Raw genomic sequence first — 11936 nt, forward strand, 5'->3', positions numbered from 1 at the left:
GACCAATCAGCAACATTGTTTGAATAATTTCACCGCACCAAAACAATTGGGGTGAATTATTTGCAAAGCTCCATTCTGATTGGTGATTAAAATGAAGATATCATGTAATTGACCAATCAGAGGCAATGTTAGATCGGCAGGTAGTTCTCTGGGGGTTAACCTGGCACTCACATTCTGTGCTGGTATTATTATTAGAATGGTAAGGAAATAACATTATCTGCATTTATAGGATTTGACATTTGTCACATTGCTTGTTTTTAAATATGAAGAGGGTGTGAACAATCATATATCTGGACAGCAGTGATTTGTTTTCATGCAATGATCTGCAAACAAATGTGTTCAATAAATTGTTTTCTCGTACATGTAGTGAAGAAACTAGTTTTTAATGTATGTTGGAATATACTACTCTGAACCTTTATTAGGCAAACATGTAGCTTGCAGTCGTTAGACTAGATAATTTTAATAACAACATGCTGGAATAACATCAGATTTTTTCAACGGTGAAGGACAGAATCGCGATAGTGACAACCAACAACTTATTAACGGGTATGCGTGTAGTTTAATTATTTTGCCATGTAGATGCTCAAATAACAACACATCAAGGTTAAGATCAAAACTATACTATAACCAAAAACTTGTGAAAGGCATACCTTGTATTATTAATTTTATTTTAGTGTAGAATACATGCTCAAATATCAACCTTTTTTAATCAAGGTTACGAACAAGATTATTTCATGAAATTTGATAGACTTAATTTTTGGAGGGGAAATCTTAGTATAGTTAATATAAGATATTCATGTTTTTCTCAGTCTTTTCAGGATGCTGGCCAATATCCTGAATCCCATGTGTTTATTTGTTTCATTCTTATCATCTTATATTGCTAAATATTCTTCTTTTTGCCATTTGCCCTGGGGCCATTTGTTTCACGGTTTGTATCTTTTCAAAGAATATGATATTTGCAGTGTAAGATAACAAGGGCCTCAGGGCTGGATAGAGGTGGACTGTTAGCATTTATACTACTTCTAAGTTTACTAATAATTTGAATTCTGACTTACGACATCAAAATAACACCGGTCTGGAAGTACAATACTTTTTTTCCAACAATTAAAAACATAGCTGTGTTTTTCAAAGAAATAATATATATGCACTAGGAGATTACAATACCTTAGTGTTAAAAGAATATTTACAAATAAGTTATGACATAATTTAGATGCTTGATTTCAAAAAGAATTAATAGAAATCACTCTCATACGATAGTTTTAAGTATTCGATATGTATATAGCTAGAAAGTATATAGCTAGAAAATCTTTTTTTGTTTCAAAGTAAATGTCAATCATTATAATCATGAAAAGGAAACCCACTTTACAAAATATGCTGTTGTTGATGTATGCAAACACACATCGCCCACAAATTTCTGTCAACATATATATGATCCAATCACTTATGTTGTTTTCACTCAAATGTATCTCAGGAAACAGGGGACCGTTCACAAACACTTGTAAGGGGGGGCCTGATGCAAAAAAAATTCATCGCGAAAATTTTTCGGGCCCCCTTTACATACCTCAAATTTCGGGCCCCCCTTTTTGACATGAAAATTATGGGTCAACCCCATAGAAAAGCATATAAACTCAATTTTTCCAGGAAAATTTGTGATCATTTTTTCAGGCCCCCCTTAGGAGGGTCAACATTTTCAGCCCCCCTTTTTGCATCAGGCCCCCCCCTTACAAGTGTTTTGTGAACGGTCCCCAGGCAACATTTGAGAAGGTTTCACTTTGCCATAACCTGTAAAATGGACATGATATTTAAAAATTTATAAAGTGAGCGTCGATTTTGACCGACAAGAGAGTTATTCCGCTGGATCATATCACAGTATCACAGCCTAAACAGATAGCAGTCAATCAGAATAGTGAATCTCATTGGTTATTATGCAGAAATATATACCATGGGAACGAAGCAATGTTTTTACAGGCAAGTTCTCACTAGCCGAGGTGTAGTATGGTGCTGTTAGATGATAAGGGAAAATATAGGCTGGGTAGATATACTATGGACCACAACAGCCTCATCCCAATGGCATAGTTTAATAACCTCAATTAAACAATCATAATGCAAAATATGACTCAAGTTGCAGAGTATGAGTTTTTGTACCCAAATTTTCAAAGGTCATTCAATGAATGTACCAATGTATTGGGGTTAAAGAACTGTGCCTTGATAGATGAGCATGTTGTGGATCCTAGTGATATGCAAGTATATGGATGAAGTAGTTATACATGAGATAGTTGCTATGAGCCAAAACACTCTCATCTTCACAGCATAGTTCAATAATCCGCATTTAATAATCATTGCTCAAACTTTGCCCTCATGTTATTGGGTATGAGTTTTTGTACCTAAGGTCATTCTATATGTATATGCAAGTATACTGGGGGTTAAGGACTCTGCCCGGATGGATGAGCTTGTTTGGGGAATGTTTTGATAGGTGAGTCCTTGGAGGTAAAGGTTTAGTACTTGTATGATGCACGAGACAGACAAGGGGGAACAAATTCAAGTTTTGGCGAGGATTTTTTTTTTACACTGCAGACAATATGTAATTGTAAATGCACACCAGGAAATTTGATATTATTTGTGTGCGTGACGGTGTGTGCCAAGTAGAGTCGGCATGTGAAAACTTCTTTAAAGGTACATAGCGATTGATATGTCCGACTACCGTACAACAACCTAAAATTAATCAAAATTTATAGATTTTTGGAACAGGCACTTATGTGCTGATGTATTTCTGATATAACATGGCCAACATCTTACATATAGCATGAAGTACAAATTTAAAGGGAGCCATTAGTACCAAAACTGATAACTTAGTTAGAAACACTAATCCTAACCTTAAACCTTAACTTCACCTTAATCCTAACCCTAAACATAACCCATTTCATATTTCATATATTCAATTTCATATTCATTATCTAATCCCGACACCCCTAGGCTTACCCTAAGCGAACCCTATCCCTAACCCTAACCCAACTCCTGCCCTAACCTTTCCCTAACCCTAATCCTAACCTAATATGCCCTTAACCCTAATGAACCCTTTTTGGACTAAAAATGACCTTTTGGATTAATGGGCTGTTCACAATAAAGGCTCACATGAGACTTTTGAATATGCCTCTAATGTCAGTAGACAGTGTTCCAATAGACTTTTGGCAGCTGTAAGAAGTTACAGTTGATAACAAAACCATGAGCTGATTTATTGTAAAATTTATCCATTTGTGCAAAACTTGGAAGTCCATCTAGCTGTTTAATCATTTGTGACCATCTAGCTGGTTAATCATTTGTGACCTGCTCACCATGAAATAAGCATAAAGTCGCAAGTTGGTAGTTTCAAGACATCCTGGCTACTGAGTTTATCTTCTTTGTTTGCCGCGCACCTGTACAAGCCAGTAGTATGTCCTTTGTGAAAGGCCCATTCACAAAGGACATACAGACATACTTTTGGCTTGAATAGGTGCGTGTGAAACAAAGAACACCAACGCAGCAGCAAGGACGTCTCAAAAGTACCAACTTGCGACTTTACGCTCATTTCATTTCAGCAAGCAGCCTACATCCATGGGCAGCATCCCATTGACCTCATCCTAGGTTAACATCAATCAGCTCTTCTACTGTCTATACATTAATCCAGCAATCTGTCATAGGAAATTGCATGGCCAATAATAGGAATGTCAAAGTCGACCAACACTCAACTTTCTCCTTATCACATTTGGACGGTATGGTACAATTCATTTAAGGGGACATCCCCTTTCACATCCCCCAACACCCCTTTCACACCCCTCCTATGATGCTACACCACTGGCCATGTATTTTCTCCTTCTGCTTATGCAATTTGCTTATCTTCATGTTTGCTTGCTCTTATTTAGAGAGATTGAAATGGCAACATGTGAAATTAGTTAGCTGTAATTTTGTCATTGCTATCAGCAGTAGATAGCAAAAAATTCTAAAAATGGTACCATGTAAATTAGCTTATTTGCATAGTAAAAGCCCCTTCAAAGTTCAAACTGAAAGAAACCAGTCTAATTATGTTTACCAATATCCAAATTTATGATATATTATATAAACATGAAAACATAAAGATTCTGTAAAGCATGATATTTTTGCCGTATTAATTTTTTGGGATTTGAGATTTTAACTGTCGGGAGCAGTTTTGCGGTTTCTTGCCGTGATTACAAACACTTACACATAAATGCTTATTAGTAAAAAATATTTTTGTGTGCTTTTAACCCCCTGGACACTACTGGTCATTTGACAGCATTTCTGATTGGTTGATAACTTGAAATGCTCGTTTCAATTGCCAATTATGACTAGGCGTTAAACTATTTATGGTCAAACTTGCATTTGCAGATGATCTTATTAATACCCTCCTTGATAAGTTCAAAATTAGACACAATATTCATTTTGGCCAATCGGCAGGTAGTTCTCATGGGGTTAAATTCACAGTTCTGAAATTAACCGCAAAAAGAATGTCAATAAAAATGTGGTGAAAATTTCCCACTATATACAATGCCATAATTATTATAGTCAGTCACGTCCCTGTTTTCATAATTATTAAAACAATTACTTTTAAAGAGCAAATAATAATGTAAAAGTCAAGGTGACATGTGAAGTCATCTTATGAGTAATTAATGAATGAATTGGATGGATGGACGGAATCGTTGCTAATAGATTAAAAGTACATTATCTTGCTGGAGGAACTGCTACTGCAGTTTTATTAGATTGTTATAATAAATAAATGGTATTGTGCTTAAAAGATATCATATTGGACCTAGAATAGACTCTAGCAAGAAATTGCCAGGTGTAGCTTTTGAAAAACGAGTGGATTCGCCGTAGTATCACAGCAATTTTTGACACAAAGATATAGGGATGATGACGCTGTGCATCCTTTAGTTAATAATAAGCATCCTTTAAAAATGACATCCCCCTGCCAGACTCTTAAATTAAGTTGAATAGTTCACTAATCACCCGCATGTTCACAGTGTATATTATACATTATATACTTCATTAATATATTCTTGTTCATTGATTGGTTAAAAGTGGATCACATGACCAAAAATAGTTCTACCATCAGTACTCCTATCCGTAAATAGTACCTCTAAGCCGTAAATAGTATTTTCAATGTCCCGGATGAGCCGTAAATAGTACCTCCAAGCCGTAAATAGTACTTTTGACCATGCCTTCCACGTGCGCGCATTCTATGCGACGGAACAGTTCACGCACGCTTGAAACTGCCATAGCGCCATTTCATTGCTGCTGTAATTGGTTAGCCGATTTTAGGCTATTCGATTTTTGAAGGGTAGGTTGTGCTTAAATTAGCCGTGCTGTTCACTCAGGATAGAAGCGGAGAGTCAAAACGTCAAATAATTTTCTTTTAACAAATCAATGAACAAAGAACATATTAATGAAGTATATAAAACAAATATATACTGCCTTTATTCGAAAGTTCTGGTTAAAACTATGGTCCCTCGTTGAGATCAATTAATACTATTTTCCTTCGGGCTGCGCCTCAGGAAAATAGTACTATTGATCTCACCTCGGGCCCATAGTTTTAACCAGAACCTCTCATGGCAGTATATATTTGTATACTATGACCCACAATGCCCTCATCCCAGTGGCATAGTTCAATAACCTCAATTAAACAATCATAGTGCAAAATTTGACCTCAAGTTTCAGAGTATGAGTTTTTGTACCCAAATTTTCAAAAGTCATTCAATGAATGTTCCAATGTATTGGGGTTAAAGAACTGTGCCTTGATAGATGAGCATGTTGTGGATCCTAATGATATTCATCTTTTCAGTTTGAGACTTGCTGTCTTTTTGTAATCTTCGTAAATGTTCTTAAGGGATCCAAAATGAGCGTTTATTGCGTTTCGACAGTATTTTTTGTGGGACATGAGAGCACCTCAGACCTATCGAATTGCATTCTGAATACTGAAGCATGTCTTTCTGATATCAAATAATTTTCATTTTTTTAAATCACAATATAATACAAATTTTATGACAAATTATAAAAATTTGATATTTTTCAAATTTTGATATATAACAGTCCTCGGTAAATTATATAAATCTAATGATATATTCTTAAAGTGTATGTAGCAGGAGGAAAAGCCGACGGTCAATTGAAAATTTTGACCTTTCATATTGAAGATATGGATTTTTTCCCAAAAAGACCTAATTTTTTTGGTGTTTTGGGGGAAAAATCCATATCTTCAATACGAAAGGTCAAAATTTTCAATTGATCGTCGGGTTTTCATCCCACCTACATACACTTTAAGTATAAATCATCAGATTTATAAAGTTTACTTCAAGTACTGTTAAATATCAAAAACATCAATTTTTAATGATTTGCCATAAAATTTGTATTAAATTGCAATTTCAAAAAATCAAAATTATTTGATATCAGAATGACATTCTTCGTATTCAGAATGCAATTCGATATGTCTGATGTGCTCTAATGTCCCAAAATAAATACTGTCCAAACGCTCATACCCCAGCCCTTAAATGGGAAGAGTGAATTTACATTGTTACATTAAGGAAAGTTCCGGAATTGGAAAAACCTTGATCAAAATTTAATGTAGTCAAACATGACAAATTTACAAAAGTTCTTCACATGATCTAAGATTTGTTATTTTTAACAACAAAATGCCACTTTAATAGCAAAATTGCATTATTTTGCTATAAAAGCTTGTGATTCAGAGGAAACATGTTACGTTAGGAAATATAATATTTAGTCTTGCTTCCTGTGATGGTGAGTTTTATAAATGTGCATTATAAACCAAGAATAATGTTTACCATGAAGGCAGGGATGCATTTAATCTGGAAATTTACTACCAACCAAGCCATGAAAATTATGCATGCTAAAAAGGCATGTTTCTCTATATCACTTGAGTAGTAACTCCTACTGAAGTGTCAGACAGGCTTTTATGCTGTTCTTTATACAGTGTTGCCAGTGCCACTGTTAAGTAGTACAATTAAGGCTTCTTGAAGATTGTTGATAAAAACCATCCAACACCTCCATGCAGAGCTTTGCCCTAACTTGCATTTTGCATGATTTCATGTATTTTTGCGAAATTCCATGCTTAAAATTTGCCTTTTGATGAAGCAAAGGGGTTTTGATGCGCGCAACTTTTTTCAGGATTTTTGTCACTTCAATCGCCAATTTTTCATTACATGATAATGGACTGAAGTAAAAATAAGTTCCATAAAGTAGTCTCCTTGTTGTTCAGCATCCCTTCACTTCCATTTTGTGTCACTTTTCCAGGTTTCATATACATGTATAAGCTTATTCACAAATTCGGCAACTTTTCCTGAAACGTGGGGGAGTACATGCTTTTGAGAGCCATTTGCTCTGCCTTTATTCCACACTTCCCCTGTGGAAGATTTAGCTAAAGTCTGTCACAGAGGGAGTATCAATTTTGAATAGAATACACAATTGGGTAACTTCCATGTGAAATACTTACTCCAGTTGTGGAAGATATAGGTAACGCCACAATGCAGGGGGAGTATGGGTTTCAAAATGATTAACCCTGACCAATTACAGTTGAAAAACATACTCCCCTTGTTGAAGATATTTTCAAAATCTTCCACAGGGGTAGTGTGGTTTTCAACTGGAATAGCCCAATTGGTGCAAAGAAATGGCAATACTGATTGTCTGCATTAATCCTGTACTTTCATGCTATGACACTAGATCCCTTTGAGACTATTTGTATAATGTCTGTAAGCTTTAAAAAAAAAAGCAGGCAGCAATTTAAAGGGGCATACATTGATATTCTGTACAAAGTTGTGATCTATAAACTGCCCACAAATGGATGAACAAGTTTAAACTGTTACTAAAAAGTGTAAAATTTGCTCACCTGAGAGTTTTTGGAATATAGGGCGATTTCTTTATTTCCTGATCTAAGAATTGATCAATGAGCATGGATAACTTAATTTTAGGAAAGTAGCTCATGCTATTACATAAAAATATGAAAGTAATTCATTCTATAAGTGTCCACTGGGTGTTTTTTGCACAAAAGGGCAAATCCTGGAAAACAGGAAGCCATGGAACTTTGTATTTTAAAGTAAAATTGTTACTTTAATCTTTCAAAGAACTTGTGTAGGATATGGCTTGCATTGAAAACAGGAAGCAGTGGAGCTTTGTATCCATCAAAAATACCTCTTTCGGCAAATACTTTTATTTTTAGCATTACTAAAATTTTATCATATTATTGCAAGAATATCAGGTATTAAAAGTGAAATATTGCCAAATTCAGTAGCGTGATGCATCAAATACATGGTTTGCAATGATATAAAATATAACTTCACACCCTGTTTATAAGAAAACTACCGTACTGACGCGAGTATAGTCCCACCTTCGAGTAAAGTCCCACCCCCAAATTTTCGGAAAATTTCAGAAATTAAAAAAATTTTTTTTTTTTTTTTTTTTTATTTATTTTTCGGCTTTGGAGTGTCCCAGGACCTAGACCTAAATGCTAGGATCATTCATGGTTGACCTAAAAAAAAAAAAAAAAAAAAAAAAAATTTCAAGATGTTTTGTATTTTTAATATGAAAATTGATACATTGTATTCATGTCATACTCTATTAATGATTTCAAAATGCATTCAAATTCAATGCATTTTGAAATCATTAATAGACTATGACATGAACACAAATTATCAATTTTCATAATAAAAATACAAAATATCTTGAAATTTTTTTTTTTTTTTTTTTTTTTTTTTTTTTAGCACATTGAAGGCAGAAGTAGCATTTAGGTCTAGGTCCTGGGACACTCCAAAGCCGAAAAAATTTTCTGTCATTTTTTTTTTTTTTTTTTTTTTTTGAAATTGAGTATAGTCCCACCCCCAATTTTGAAAAATGTTCACCCAAAAACGGGGTGGGACTATACTCGCGTCAGTACGGATATTCATCATTTAATGGTACCAGACAGAAATGATTTTACAATATATATAATCCTTGGATAATTCTAGTTTGGATGCACTCATGCATTTATCCATTTTACTACAAAACATGATATGTGACATGATCAAGGGGAATGAGTTTTACATTTGTTTCTAAAGAGGACATTTAGAGCTTTCAGAAACTGAAAACCCCATGTTGATACGGCTTTTCTTTGCGAAGTTACGTCAATTTATCAATCGCTGAAAACAATACAAAACAAAAGAATTTTGACACTTTCTTTGCCAATATCTCAAAATCAATATTAGCGACATCCGACTCATTTCCCTTGATCGTGTCACATATATTTTTGGGTTTAGATGTGAGCTATATGATTTGACATTCATTTGGAAAAACAGACATAAAGAGAAGATACCAAAGCATACCAAAACATTAAACGCTTCATTAATGATATAGAACAGATGGCGCACAGTCGAGTCATGATTTAAGCACAAACATATTTGTTCATTAGTACCGTAGTTAATGATTTCTTCTTTATTCAAGCATGGCAATGATTGTATGGTTCATGGTCAAAATCTCTGTATACAGCATTTTTAATATTATCATAAAATTCTTGATATTGTATTGTCCAGTGTAATAAACGCTCCCCCTCTAATCACGCCCCCTCCAATTTTTCAATGAAAATTGACAAAAATTTCCATGCTAGCCTATATCGTGTGACATCAGTCATGTCAGTGATGATCGCTAATTTACATGGACAAAACCTATTTTGACTCAAAGTTCCATCCATTTCATTGCCTAATTATGGTAGATTTCATCAGATTCTTGCTTGATGATGCACTTACGGGTGTGTAATTTTGTTGTATTTACCACGAAAATGTCAGCGCCGCCATCAGTAGGAGTATTAGGTAGATGTAAATCCCTCCTTTCTACAGGAGGACCATCGGGAAATTGAACCCGATTTTAAAAGTTTTTTTCACTGAAAATTCACTTCTAATAAATGCTCCCCTTCGGCAAAAATGCAATGCCCCAGGATGTTTATTACAGACAATACTGTATAGCAACTCATAATCATTATACTGTAAAAAATAACATTGGATTTGTATCACACAATGCTATGAATAATATGTGATGTGATCATGAAAAATGAGTCAAATGTGGGGAAATAGATTTAGAGATATAGCCAACAATAGTGTGCAACTTCCTTTGTATTTGTATTTTATTGTTTTATGCAAAACTAAAGACTGCTACAGACTCCAAGTATGCAATGTAGGATATTTGATGTAACATTTCTTTGCTATTTATGTATTCCCATTCTATTTCCAGTAGAACTTAGAAGTTCTGACGAATGTTTGATAACTTAAAATTGATAATATATTATATAGAATGTCTGGTGGAAATTATAATATCAATTTTATGTCATCAAACATGTGTTACAAGTTTTAACTTCTAACAAATATTTAACCCTTTGAACCCGACGAGCCGCCATAATGGCTCACGGTAACCTGTACCATAGTCCAGATGAGCCGCTATAGAGGCTTCTACCATGGTCTGTCAAAAACCGGAAGAGTCACTAAAGCGGCTCACGTAACATCAATTGCGATATGTTTTGTTTACATCGGAATCCTTTGGCTATCTGGGAGACCGGGGTTCAGGGGTCTTAGACCTTTTCTTTTGGTGTGACAGGCAAAATGCTGAGGCAATTTTGGAGTGAATTGGGAAGCTCAGGGTTGGATGTACGGGACTATGTGGTAGGCCAGGGTTCAAAGGGTTAAAAACATTCTGGAAATAGAAAGTGAATAGATTGAATAACAAAGACATGTTGCATCAAATATTCTACATCCACCAAAAAAAATCTGAAAAGACCTTAAAATTTATGTATCTCTGGAACCATAAGTCTAATTATGATACGGCTTTCAACTTGCAACAAAATAAAGGCCTTAAAGTGGCTCACGTAATGAAATTGAAAACTGAATTTTGATTTCGATCGACGTCAGATTCATTTAACGATTGCATCGTGTTTAGAAAGACTGGAACATGTAATATCCATATTATCTGAATTAAATCTGAAACACATTTGAATTTCAATGCAAAAATGGATATTAAAAGTTGAAATATTCAGGAGTATTAATGAAAGATGTTAATCATTATGGTTCATTAGAAGATTTTGATGAAAATTGCACAAAGCACTCAAGTTTTAGGCAGAAAAATAAATTGCAGTCTAAGCTGTGAAAATAGTAAAATTGTGTAATACAGGACCCCAGGGGTTTATCCATCAGAAAGTATTTGTTACAATTGTCTATAAATTCAAAATTTGTATATTTACTTTTGCATCTAGTAGGTATATAATATTCAGTTCGAGTGAGGGGGAGGGAGAGAATGTGTTGAGGTTTTTATATTAGAGAATATATTTCTATTATGCAATTCCATTTCATATTGAAATTTATTGGATAAAAAAAAAAATATGATTGAAATAGGAATTGTCTTCCCAGGACGTGCAGGGAATTTGAGCTCGTCATTCAATACGGATTGAATGTTATATTTTAATGTTATATTTCAAGAATGTTGAAATATATACATTTCGGGGATAGAATTTTTATTATTATATTTCATGACTTGCTGTATGAAAGTGACAAGTTGCTTCTGAAGGAAGGGGTGAAAAGGAAGAGATGTGTAAACTGTATGGTTTAGTGGCAGTATTTTAAGCGACAAAAAAAAAAACAATGGGTGGAGAAACCTTCTCAAGTAGGATCAGATCAGTCAGGCTTTTTTTTCTTTCTGGAGGCTAGAATTATCCGAAAATATCACCAAAATCTGAAAGAAATCTGATGATATGTTTTTGTGAACATGTTTTCTAACAATTTTTAGGTATATGATCAATAAATTTTGGCCCCAAAATGGCTGATTTTACATGGTTTAAACAAAAAAAATTCTCCAAAAAGCACAATTCTGGGTCGGTCGAGCCTGTAGAACAGGATTTTTTTAATTTTCATTGCCTTTATGGAATG

Source organism: Amphiura filiformis, chromosome 8 (genome assembly GCF_039555335.1).
Source record: "Amphiura filiformis chromosome 8, Afil_fr2py, whole genome shotgun sequence".
Taxonomy (NCBI): Eukaryota; Metazoa; Echinodermata; class Ophiuroidea; order Amphilepidida; family Amphiuridae; genus Amphiura; species Amphiura filiformis.